The following is a 13,876-nucleotide window of genomic DNA, read 5'->3' on the forward strand; positions in this document are numbered from 1 at the left end:
ATTTTGAAAATTTGATTGAGATCGGTTGGATAGTTCAAGAGTTATTAAGTTTAAAAAAAAATAGTCACTTTCAGTCTTATATAAATTGATTTTTATATATCTCCTTCCTCCCCCTCCCCTAGGCTGCACCGTAAAAGCGAAATGACGAAAACATCCCAGTCCCGAACCCTATCTATATTGAAAGTTTGATCAAGATCGGTCTGGTGATTCAAGAGTTATTAAGTTAATTTATTTTTACAGATTTCTCCCCTCCCCTCCCCCTCTCCTAAGTTCTACCGTTAAAGTGATGTAATAAAAACCACCTCATGTCCGAACCTCATCTATGTTAATTTTTTTAAAGATCGGTCGGGTGGTTTAAGCGTGATGAAGACGTAAAGACAGTCACTTATTTGTACTTTTTTTTACATATATCTTCCCCCACCCCCTCCCCTTCATTGCACTGTAAAAGTGAAATGAAGAAAACATGCCACGCCCGAACCCTATCAATGTTGAAAGTTTGATCGAGATCGGTCGGGTGGTTCAAGAGTTAATAAGTTTTGTTTACTTTTATATATCTGTCCCCTCCCCTCCCCCTCTCATAAGTTCTACAGTTAAAGTGATATGATAAAAACACCTCATATCTGAACATCATCTATGTTGAAAATTTGGTTAAGATCAGTCGGGTGGATCAAGAGTTATTAAGTTTTATTTATTTTTTCTGTCCCCCTCCCCCAACCCTAAGTTCTACCGTCAAAGTATATAGCTAAAAACACTCCCAGCCCAGCACCGCATCTACGTTGAAAATTTGATCGAGATCTGTCGGGCGGTTCAAGAGATTAAGAGTCACAAACATAGTAACTTTCAATTTTATAATATACATTGAAAGATATATATATATATATATATATATATATATATATATATATATATATATATATATATATATATAGAGAGAGAGAGAGAGAGAGAGAGAGAGAGAGAGATGTAGATAATTTATCGCGCTAGAAAACAGGTATTTGTTAACACAAAATTTTGTACATAAAGTTTATATTAAAGTCTATGTTTGAATATTAAATAATAGTAATTATATGTCTTAGTGCATGAGTATTAGTGAAATTTTCCTACTGCTCTTTCTTTTAAGAAGTAATTTTGTTAAAATTAACAAACTTTAACGAGATCAAAGGGCACATTAAGAACTGTTTCATTCTAGAGCTCTATTTGTTGCAACAGAAACGCTTCATAATAGTAGATGTGTATGCAATTGTAAACGTTATGTAATTAATGCACAACCAGGAGCAAACGACTAAAAGGCACATAAAGGAAATGAGTGCAGACTATTAATTTTCAGAAATAATTACAACAGTTTTATTTTCGAATGATTCTTTTTTTAAATATTCACAGTTTTGAAATTTCTCAACTTACATTTTCACGCTTTCGAAAAAGAAAACTGTTCAATTACTAGAACTAACCTAATACAAAGATTTTTGTTATTTTCCCAATTTTTCCGGAGAGAAACCGGAGAAAACTTTTTTTTTTTTTTTTTTTTTACCAGCAGGTTCAAAACTTCCGGAAATTTTACAACACTAGAAATGAGTATACATATGATTCTGCTGTTAGGAAACTGGGGAAAAGCACAGTGGTGGTTCCCGTTGCCTTCCACCCAGTGACGACGCCAGAGGGGGCAAGGGGCGCGAGCGCCCCCTGGAGGCTATTCACATTCCCCTGACTACCACTCAAACTGCTCCCCCAGACTCCTAAAATCTTAAAAATTTCTACATATGGTATTTTATAGGTCAGTATCATAATTAATCTCATTATCAAATTGTACTATCCATGCATTTGCTATGTGGCAGATTAGGGCTCAAGCTTTCTTCTTTGAGCGTCTGGCCACACACAAATATTTCTGTGTTCCTCTTTCAGCGCCTTTTGTGGTCAATCTTAGTTCTTTCTTTTGATTTTTAATTAACACTGAGAATAGGTAACATTCTAGATCAAATTCAGCTGAAAACAGAACTTTCATTGTTCCTAGCATACAACAATAGTAGAGTTGGTCGACTTGTTTTCTTCGCATTGGATCAACTTTGATTAGAGACAAAAGAAAGACAAAACCATTAATTATATACATTAAATAACTCCTGCGTATTTATCCAGGTTTGAAGTTTCCAGTTACAAATTTTGTTTTATTTAAAGGTTCTATAGTTCTTTTCTGAAACATTATTCGAGGCATTTAATATTCATAGGATGATCCTATAACAGCTTAATTTACGATAACCAGAGCTTAATTTTTGGAGGAGATAAAAAGAGTTGTGGTTTTCTTTACTGCAAAGGGTAATAATAACAAATGTATGGAATTAAATTGATTAGCTCCCAATAAAATGTATTGTCAGAGCTCTTATCTTTAGTAATTGGTATGTACTAATGCTCCCTTAGTTATTTTGCTTCAAACTACTAGTAATGTTCCAGTGACGTCTACCATATTGAGTAGAAATGTACGAGGAGCTGTTGAAAATTCGTAGCCCAACCCAGAAGGAATGGACGTTGAATGATAAAATTTTAGTTATTCTAAATACTCCCCTCTCTCCCAAGGTTCAATACATTTCCTTGTAGAGTGCTCCAGTTTTTGAAGACCAGTTAAACAAATCTGGAGATATCTTCGCACTACTTTTCTTAACACTACTCTTATCAGATCTAAAATGACGTTCTTTCAAGTGTTATTTGACTTTGGGTAATAAGTAATGTTAGATGAACCTAAATCTGGGGAACAAGGAGGATGATCTAGACATATCTAAACATTGAGAGTTGGATTGTGCATGCAATGTCAGTTTTGTTTCCAGTGCTTGACGGGCAGGTGCACTCCCCTAAAGGGACTGAATTCCTTTCATTTCCCACGGTGTTGCACTTTCAATTTTTCTCTCAATTTTTGTAAGTAATGCAGAGATTCTGCATTAAATGTCTGACCCTTGGACAGGTAGTCTATGAGTACGACTCCATTCTTATCTGAGAAGAATATTGCGAATACTTTCTCAGTCTACTTCTGCCTCTTGATCTTCTTGGGGCGAAAGGAAAATGAGTGCTAACACTCCATTGAGTGTTGTTTTGTTTGAGTTGTAGTGGTATTTCATGATTTTAATTCATGATAGAAATTGATAGGCATTCCGGTCAAAATAGTAAACGGCTTCCCTTGATCCTGTCATTCTTTCGCTCTTTTGATCTCCTAACAGATTTTCTGGAACCCATTATGTCGAGAACTTGTGCATTTTCAAGTCATTATGAAATGTGCTACCGACGCATTCCAGAGAAATGCCCACAACCTCTGACACACGTTTCAGTGAAATTCTGCAATTTTCAACTATAATATCACGAATTGTATCCATGATTTCGGGGACAGTCACTACATTTGATCATTCTGGATGTAAAGCATTATCTGTTGAGAAATCGCGAGGTTGAAACTATGTCACTCACTTCTTCACCACTGTATATAATGGAGAAGAGTCTCGTAGTGTTTCACGGATTTCCTCATGAATTTTCTCCGGTGACTTTCCTTGATGGAACAAAAAACTTATGACAGCTGTAATCTCGATGTTCCTGAAATTCGCTGATTGGGCACACATAATCACTTCAAAGGTCTGAAAATCACAGTAAGAATTTCGTTGTTAATATGAAAATTTGTATTTGTAATGCATACAGAGATACGTTTTTCAAAACTACAATTTCATCGTTCTACCTACACTCTTTCTGGGCTAAACTACGAGTTTCGAATTTTTCAGCAGCCACTCGTAATATATACATATATATACGTAATATATAACTAGGTATGATATAAACGAATGTGTTATTTGTAGTATACGCAAGTCATTGAATTTAAGTTAGGCGATCAAAAGTTGCATTGAAAAATATTTCATGTGCAGGCGTTACTTTATTTGTTAGTTACAAATTTTACTTGAAATAAGTTTAATTTATAATTATATAATATACGAACAACAAGAAATACATGCTGTACTGGAATGTAAATCAAACATAATAAAACTATCATTTTTGGTATGAAAAAAGCCGCCCCCAAAATGTATCTGCCTCTCCTTTGCCCCCCTAAGAAATTAAAGCTGGCGTCGTCACTGCTTCCACCCCGCAGTATCCCAGCTGTGAAGGTCATTCTGACTACTCCTGGGACAAATGTACAAGTTACAATACTAATCATTGTAGTTTCTTTTAACATGGCTACTGGAAAACTACTATATTCTTTCATAACACTCCTCGTTTGGCTACTCCATCCCAAACCAAGCAGAAATCAATGGAGTTTTCAACATTAAAAAAAAAGAAAAAGAAAAAAAGAAACAGTGTGCGTCATAAATATATCTTTTATTATGCAATATTAACGAAGTAATTTGACTTCGAAAAGCCCTGTAAGTCGGCCCACTTCAAACGACCGCATGCCAGGTTTCTGCAGAAATGATGTAAGTGGTGCCCAAAAGTCTATCGAAAATGGTATAATTTAGGTTATAAACACCACAGTTACCTTCAGTATTTATAATTTTATACTTGCAAAAGTTTATAGGACAAATATACTATTTCACTATCACATCGCCCACATGTTTTAAATTTGAAATATATGTATATTTTTGGATCAAAAGATCCAATATACTTCAGGCAAAAATTTTCTTGTAGGTCGTATAGCTCGAGAACTACATATAGTATAGCCAAACCAAAACTAACAATTTACTCAGTATGATGTGTTTATTCCGTAAAAAAATATGAAAAATCGATTTAAGGACCGTTCAAAAATTTTGTTTCCTCTGATCCAAAAAAAAAAAAAAAATCAATATATTTCATACAGTCAAACATTTTCTTGTACGCCCCATATTTTGAGAACTACATATAGTGTAGCCAAACCAAAACTAACAATTTAATCAGTATGATGTGCTTATTCCATAAAAAAAATATGAAAACTTGATTTAGGGGTCGTTCAAAAATTGTGTGGTCCCTGATCCACAAAATTCAATATATTTCATTGAATCAAATGTTTTCCTGTACGCCCCATATTTTGAGAGCTACACATAGTCTAGCCAAACAAAAACTAACGATTTACTCAGTATGATATATTTATTACGTAAAAATGTGGAAACTCGATTTAGGGCCCTTTCAAAAATTGTGTGACCCCTGATTCACAAAATTCAATATATTTCGTACAATCAAAGAATTTCTTCTAGGCCACATATTTTGAGAACTACACAAGGTGTAGCCAAACCGAAACTAACAATTTACTCACTAGAGATGATTCCATACCGGGACCAAGTACCTGGGGAAAACGTATATATCGTCTGAAAGCTCTTGTCAAGAGGAGTACGAAAAAGTTTTCAATTCACGGGCAACTTGACCCTATAAGGATCCGCTTTGTTGATTTTGTAAGGCATATTCGACAGAATAAAAATTAATGTTTAGATGTATCACACAAAAGCGCCTGAGCTCATCATGTTCTTTTCCGGTTCATTGCTAGAACGTGACTTGGGTAAGGGTTTGATAATATCATTTTGCACCCTGACGTACCCATTTGGTCAGAGTTGTTAACGAACTGTAAATACAATCTGGAAGATGATTTCTGTACTACTGTATGTATATCCATGAAACGTGGCATAAACATCGTTAGTCATTGGAGAAAATATACTGTGGACGTATTCCTCTCCCAAGTGCTCCAGTTTGTCAGTGTTGCCAACCAAATGAGAAGTTGTAACACAGGTTCCGGGCCCCCCTCTGGCTCACGAAAATGTATGCGTAATATAGCAAATAAGTATCTAATCTAATCTAAGCTAATCTAATATGAATAAAATAAAGTGTTTGTGTGTTTATCTGTCTGTCTGTCTGTGTGTGGCCTGAAGACCAGACGAGTGAACCGAGAGTTACCAAATTTTAGTCACGAATACCTTCGTCCAGGCTCCAGACCAGAGTTAAATGTTTTTGTCAAAATTGGAACCAGGGGGGTCTCAGGGGGGCGTTTACCGGGACATGTAAAAGTAGTAGAAAATGACCGATATTAGTGTTGAATTCATAGTTTTCGCGGTCGCTGAAATCAATGGTGACACTTCCATTAGCGATAACTTGCAAATTCAGTTACAATTGCATGCGGGTCTGGAGTCAGCAGCGGGAGGGGATACCGAGACATGTAAAAAAGTAGCCCAAAATGACCGATATTAGTATCAAACCATAGTTTACGCGGTCGCTGAGATCAATGGTGATACTCCCACAGGCGTTGACTTTCAAATACAGACCCCGTGCGAAGCTTGGATATATTCAACAGACGCAATACAGCAACCATGGAGATGGGCTCCCTCTAGAAAATTTTCTTCGGGCGCCTCTGTCCGTAAACAATATGAAAACTCGATGTAGGGAGCGTTCAAAAATTTTGTGGACCCTGATCCAAAAAATTAAATATATTTCATACAATCAAACATTTTCATGTACGCCCCATATTTTGAAAACTACATAAAGCATAGCCGAACCGAAACTAACAATTTACTCAGTATGGTGTGCTTATTCCGAAAAAAAAAAAAATGAAAAATGGATTTACGGATCGTTTAAAAATTTTGTGACCTCTGATCCAAAAAATTCAATATATTTCATTCAATCAAACATTTTCTTGTATGACTTATATCTGGAGAACTACATATAGTTTAGCCAAATCCAAACTATCATTTTACTCATGATGTGCTCATTCCGTAAAGAATACGAAAACTCGATTTAGGGGCCCCTGATCCAAACTTTTGTGACCCTTGATCCAAAAACTAATTATTGGCCAAGATCGCAATCTTTTGATAGATTGTTTTTATCATTCGTAAAATGCTTGTTTATGTCGTAAATCATACCTATTCATCCACCAAACAAAAATGAATTTGTCCTCAAATACGTATTAGTACAGATATCCGAAGAAAATTAAATGAAATTAAATTTTTCAGTTTGAATTCTAACGCTTATGCTGCGCAAGGTAATGACAGTGGTAGAAGGTGATAATGAGAATGAATAAAATGGTGGAATGAAGAAAGTGGAAGGAAACGAGAGACCGATAATTATATTATAGTATGTATTTAATGTCGTTGATCTAATTTTACACATAGATATCCGTTGTCTGCTGTATCGTACAAAGATATATTTATGCCGTTTTGCACACTATCTATGCTGGGAAAGGCAGAATTCGTGTGCAGAGACACCTATGACATGGAAAAAACATAATTCCGTTTTTCTCGCAGATGATTTGGACGGTGTTTCCTTTCTTGATATCTCCAAATATTGAAAAGTGTTCCATAGAATATTTTAAGGAAAATTTTGTCAGTTTTACAATTATTTTTGATTTTAAATATTAAACCCGTATTTTAGTGGAAATTCCCATTATAATTCTATGCCGATTTTCACAAACTAAAACGCAAATATCGCGTTGCGTCGACGCAAAGCGGTACGGAAAGTGTCTGTAAGACTATCGTTCATTCAACCGGGCTTTACTCTGTGCCAGCAGTAAAACAATGTGAAACGTAATACAATATAAAGCTTACAAAAATATATTATAATTATTATACCTATTATCGCAAAAATCTGCGTTATATTATGCGATAAATAGGAATAAGAATTGTAATTGATGCTTTCACGTTTCGCGTTGCGTTATGCTCCGCTCCGTTTGTATGAAATCTGAGCAAACTTTACGTTTCCGAACAGAAAAATAGAATAAATTCAACACATCACTTTCTGTCACTGTGATGGTGCCTGGCATGCTGCAGGTAGGCCTCGATTTTCTTCAATTTTTAAGTGGAAATCATTATATGCATGCTAAGCAAAACACTGATTTTGACAAAGGAGTTTCTAAAGGCTTTATATGTCCTAGAGAACTGTATTACACATTTAAATTTGAAATATTTTCTGTGCCCGATTGGAAGGAAGAGGCTATCATTTGCGTTTTTTTTTTTTTTTTTTTAACCATAAATAGAACTAAGGTTGTCACTGTAAAAGATAAAACGAAAACAAAAGGACGGATGATGTTCGTGATGTGAATATGAAAACAAACACATAAGAATCAATTGTGTGAAGTGCAATTCAGTAATATATTGTTGATTGTTAGGGATGAGCCTTGGTTTGTTGGAAATTAGGTCGTCCGTGAGTATTTCCATATGCCGATTTGCATGAGTGCAGTTGCGCACAGATTAGCACAGTTTATAAACTTTGTACTCTGCTAAAACTACAACACAATATCACGTATAAATCCATGTCTATACATATGAACTATGTAACTCATTACTGTATATACACGAATTTGCGTTTTATACAATAATTTTGAGTTTGATTCTGAAGGTACAAAGTCTTACCTTTCAGTGAATTGCCTGGAACTTACTTTACACGGAAAATTACAATGTTAAAAGATGATTTTTTTTTTTTAATTCCCCCGCCTAATTTTCTACAAAGCACGTTTGTTAAGTTTTTCATGCAGGTCAAGTTTCGGCGCTCGAAATAATTGAAAAATTGTAATTCCTTCACTAGTTTCTTTCTTATTGTCGCCTAAAAAAAAAAAAAAAAAAACCACCCACCGTCTCCTCAAATGAATAAAAACTTATACATTATTTCACTTCCCGCTACAGGAATTCCGATATAATGTTCTAAGTTTCTATAAATTGTTTTCACGAACTTCGTGGAATTAATAAATATCGTCGTTCCTGATGTAGTACGGTATTTTAGTTTATTATTTTGTACATAGAATATTTGAAATATTGATTAGTTCAGGACTACTATATCAATGAAAATTAGGATTATAATATTTTTTTCGTTTTTTCAAGAAGCAATGTTTAAAATAATTAGTGAAAGAATGACAGCAGGAATCACCGTGATTCCTAAACCGGTTCCGTTTCGGAGGAACGGGTGCCTTGGAACATTTAAGGAGGAGTTGCGAGGAATTAGTTCTTTTGAATCGGAATCAGAAATGAATGAATTGTCTAGGAGAAAAAATTGCCAAGAGCTTAAAACATTAAAAATATGTAGGTTAGGGGTCTTGCCTTTTAAAACACGTACTACCGTGGTGCGGCAAGGTTTTAGATTACCGGTCCCCCTTCCCTGGATGGGAGTCAGTGATATAGATGATCCAGAAGAGCCGAAAAACTGTATTATTAGATGACCAGAAGAAAATAATACAGTTTTTCGGATTTTCCGGGTCACCTATACCACTGACCCGCATCTTCCAACCCCCCCACCACCCACACACACACAACAACAACAACAACAACAACAACAACAAAATTTTCTATAAAAATATAGCAGGATAACCTTCGGCTATTTCAAAAAACCTATATTATTATTTTACAAAAAGTTAAATACTTCTTCAAAACATAGGGGACAAGCCCCCCTCACTCCCCCGACAAGAACAAACATTTCTACACACGTATGGCGCAAACCCTCTAACCCAAAAGAATAACATATTCTTATTTTAAAAACGTAGGCGTGTTAATAGTGTGATTGACTAGTGTTATTCCACAAACAGAAATGGAAGAACAACATGAAGTCATGACTTGCCAAAACGATTAATATAATTTATAATAAATAGTGTTCACAGCAACTAAAGAAACATCATCACCGCAAGTATAAAGACGAAAGAGCATGTATCAGGTAAGCAAAAACTTCTATTTATGAAAAATATAAGGGGACCAGTAATCTATAACCTTCCCCCATTGTGCTCCTGAGGCATCGACACTTTCCAAATAGTACCAACTTTACGTGTAATTTCTAGTGTTAAACATAACGTTACGCCAAGCTTATACATCTAAATATCACAAGAACTCCAAATCACCATATTCTTTCTCGTGTAAAATTCCCAGGTTATAGTTAAGGAGCCGTACTTCCCATTTAGGGAGGGACGAGAAACGCCATACTTTCAGGAATTATTCAGTGACTATCTAGGATGTTAAAAAGTAGGTAATAGACTGAGTTCTTGCCCTTGTACTTAGGGTGTTTAGGTAGTGCAACATTAAGATGTATCCTCGTGCACGGGAGATGAGAAGTAGCTTTTCTTAACTATTACCAATTCCCAAATGTTTAGTTAAAAAGGAAGGGCATCACTAAAGTTAACCAGAAATATTTGCGCTGGGCGACATAACAATACCACACGTAGCATAGGTGAAGTTGAAGGGGAAATCAGAAGTAATTGTTGAAAACCACAAACGAACATGTGATAGGTGGTCATTGAAAAGCACGAATGCTACCTACCCGAGTTAGAGTAGGTCGAAGCTAGTCACCCTGCGCGGGGTACATCTGTAGGGAACAGGTGCGTCTGTGATTGTGTCTTTTTGTTTTTGTGCTGCCCTATCGCTAAAATAAATCAATTTTTGACCAATGGCAAAACCTTCTTCAGAAGGTTTGTGAGTTGCATCTGGAATGTATACACAGTAAGTCGTATTGTAAGTGATCACGTATGACACATGCACTGTGATTGAATAACGGACCATATAACATAATAATACGAAGAACGATGTAAAGGTATCTTTTCTTGAATTACGAACGATAATTTTCTGCAAAATTGGCCAATAGTATGCAGTCAGTATCACCGAGGTTGGCCTTACATTCCCTTAAATTCGCAGACAGCTTTTCGTGCTGTTTGAGGGCTAACAATTTGTGTATGAGACTTTCAGTGAATTCTCTAGAGCTCAAAACAGTGTTCGTTAAGATGAACTTACGTGTATTCACCCATTGGGATATACTATACATGAAGCTGCATCAGTTCCCGAAGGAGCAGGACGCTCATACTTTTAGGGATTATTCATTGAGTATGTACGAACTTCCAAAGGGGATAACAAAGCGACTTTTATTTACTTATCGACTGATACGAAAATAAAAAAGAACGTACCTGTACTTTATATCTGCATGTGTAGTGCCCTTGTACTTTATCTAAGACTATGTGTGTGTAGGGGGGGGGGGGGGATTTAACGCATATCGCATGTCTTGTGCACATGGATACTTCTTACTATTGCACTACGTAGAAAATTTACGGTATTTCATGTAGAAGTGGTAATAGAACACAGAAGAAACAAAGATCAGGGGGTTCTCATGTATACTATTACCCTGTAGGGAAAATGAGTTAACGAAGAATCTAATTTTTTAAAACGGTTTCTATTTTCTTCAGGATGGCATTTTTTTTTTTTTTTTTTTTTTTTTTTTAAGAAAAACAAAGTATGGGTAGGGGAAAAATTTATGCACTTAAAAGGTAGATATTTATTCTCAATTTCTGCAAGATCCTAATCTTTGGCGCTATAGTTTACAACTTAAAGCAGGTGGTAGGGTGATTTTCCCTTTATAGTTTTCCGATTTTTGCAAACCATAATAAAATGAATCATGTATTTGCAAATTTAAGCATGAATTTTTTGAAGTTTATATATAAAGAAAGAAAACAAAGACAGTATGACGTATGTCTTCATCCACGATTGAATAGCAACATACATAAAAGGGCTAAAAGTTAAAACTTTTTTTTTTTGTATTGTTTTGAAATTAAAGAAACGAAGAGAAAAAAGTGAAAATCTTAGCTTTCCCAATAAATTTCATTCCTGATAGAACACCTCAATTTATTGTTTATGACCACCAATGTTTTTCAACAGTTGTCAGTTCGTTAAGTTTGAGTTCTCTACTTTTCCTCGACATTTTGTCCGAAGAGATTGTAGTATGCTGGGAGTGTGTACGTATTTTCTCGCTGATTGAAAATGTCTTAATTTCTTTCGACGGTACCAGATGATAAGCAACCTGGTCCTTCTGGCCAGAGAAGTCTAAGTATCAAATAGAAGAATCGTGTCTGGTTTCGATATGAACATTGGTTAAGAAATCCGGGCGATATGTGTCTTTTTTTTTAAATTAATGTTAATTATTCAACACTTATTCCCATAAAGCATTTAATTTTCTCATTACTAAGTGCTAAAATTGACGTATATTACTTTCAAAGGTCAAGGATATAAAATTACTTAAAAAACGAGAAAATTTAAAATTATTTGAGAATCGAGACAAGACGAAGCTTATTCAACCTTAACAAGACGTCTCGTCTCGTGGACAACACTAGTCGAGGCTGAGCTAAATCGTTTTTGCGCGTCCCAAAACCAGTGCCGTATTTTAATCAAAGGAAATTCCATATCGGAATAATATAAAATAATTCTTAACAGCATTTATTTAATATTACCAGTTTATTGGCTTCAATGATGAAACCATATACCCAACCCACGTCACTAACCTTAGGATACGTTTTCATGTAAGATATTTACACTCTATTGAATTACATTGATTTCAATACAAAAGTTAAGTATTTACAGACATCATTCTCAGCAGTTTGTTTTCAGTTTTATTTTAAGTTTTGATACTGACAGATTTATTAACCGAGTGCTAATCAAATTTGTAATTTTGCTGACATTTTGCACTAATGTTTGTTTCTAATTACCTGAGAATATTTCTTTAATAAAACTAAAATTATAATACTATAGAAATTGACCCCATTTTCCCTTCTTAGGAACGGAATTAAAAAAAAAAAAAAAAAAAACGAAGTTCGCGGTCTGTAATTTTTAATGAGAAGTGTATGTGCTGAATTTTACGCCTTCTTAAGCAAATCCTCACATTCGGCATTTTCTGAACAAATAATCGGAAATTTGAATATTAATACAAACTCCCTCTTTTTTCCTATAGGAGTGAGGTTTTCGAAATCGTTCAAACGTGTTTTCGGTTAATTTTAATGAAGAATTTATCCCCTAGTTCCATCTTCTTAACTTCAAGAATTTGTGATATATTCTATTCTTACTTGTTAGTAAAAAAATTTTGAACTCTCTTTCACTCTCCTATAGGACATACATTTTTAAAAATCTTTTATTAGCCCTTGCTTTTTGACAAAGAAATATTTTGTACAAATCCATGTTTCTATCTATAACACTGGACAACAAATTTTAACTTTTTTCATGCTTCGGAAAAGTACATTTTCTTATGCAAATGAGGATGCTGAGTACGAAAATAAAAATAAAAATGATGAATTGGTTCGAGTTTATGTGTAATCTATAGAAATGTGTATTATGTAGTGTTGACACTTATGTTAGATTCTTGAATTTTCTATTTGGTCTTTCACTTAAGTAGCTATTGCTTCAATTCTGTTTATCCGATTATCTTGGTTCATATGTCATTCACTTCAGAGTAAACCAAACTTGCAAATGGTACTATGCGCATGTGTACATGATGTATAAGAAGAGGAAAATTTAAGATAAAATTGGAAATTTCCCGTCTAAAAGTCTCTTTTTTTCAAATGTAGTACCCCCTGGTACGGCTCCGACTAAAGGCACCCAAATATAATATACCTTTAAAAACTACTGTAGTTTATAAGTAATACATCTGCCAAGTTTCATTGTAATACCTACAATATTTGAGACGGAAAAAATATTTCTCAGTTCTGCTGCACAATACCAAATTTCAAACAGGAAAAACTGAGATAACTATAAAATCAAAGAATCCGAACAGTATTATTTATTTGAGTATCATGACTTATACATCATTCTCTTCAGAATAAGACAGGCTTTCAAATGGTATCATGATAATATATATATGTGTGTGTGTTGTACGAGTAAAGGGGATATTGGGGTAAAATTGGGAATTTTCCGTCCAACAAAATTGGCAAGAGCAGAGTTGCTCCAGTAGCCCTGATATCGTTTCTCCATCATAGATATAACTTGGTAGAAATGTTTCCCATGTTCATCAATGACTGCTCCGCAATTTTCTGGGAAGAAATCTATGTGGGAGTGCAACATATACATTTTTAGTGATACATTACACCCAATTGCTTGGTAGAAGGTATTAGGTGCAACTCTACTTCCTTATAGTTCTGAGACCGCTCGTTTCCGAAAACTTTCGTCACCATTTTTCGGAAAGA

The 13,876-nt window shown here is 34.8% G+C and overlaps 1 protein-coding gene across 4 annotated transcripts in view; it reads left to right on the top strand.

The window, feature by feature from the left end:
* LOC145673741 (beta1,4-N-acetylgalactosaminyltransferase A-like) overlaps positions 1–13,876 on the top strand; it is a 99,733-nt gene that overhangs the window by 15,259 nt on the left and 70,598 nt on the right. The window contains exon 1 of one of the 4 annotated variants that reach the window (XM_081743482.1): positions 7,683–7,736. The exons of 1 other annotated variant lie outside the window; for it this stretch is intronic. The gene's annotated coding sequence lies outside the window, so the exon portion shown is untranslated. Of the gene's footprint in view, positions 1–7,682; positions 7,737–7,775; positions 8,110–8,217; positions 8,240–13,876 lie in introns of those variants that run through there. 2 more of the 4 variants (XM_081743483.1, XM_081743485.1) reach the window with 2 other exon arrangements.

The sequence above is a fragment of the Thermobia domestica genome, chromosome 17, assembly GCF_964235325.1.
Source record: "Thermobia domestica chromosome 17, izTheDome1.hap1.1, whole genome shotgun sequence".
Taxonomy (NCBI): domain Eukaryota; kingdom Metazoa; phylum Arthropoda; class Insecta; order Zygentoma; family Lepismatidae; genus Thermobia; species Thermobia domestica.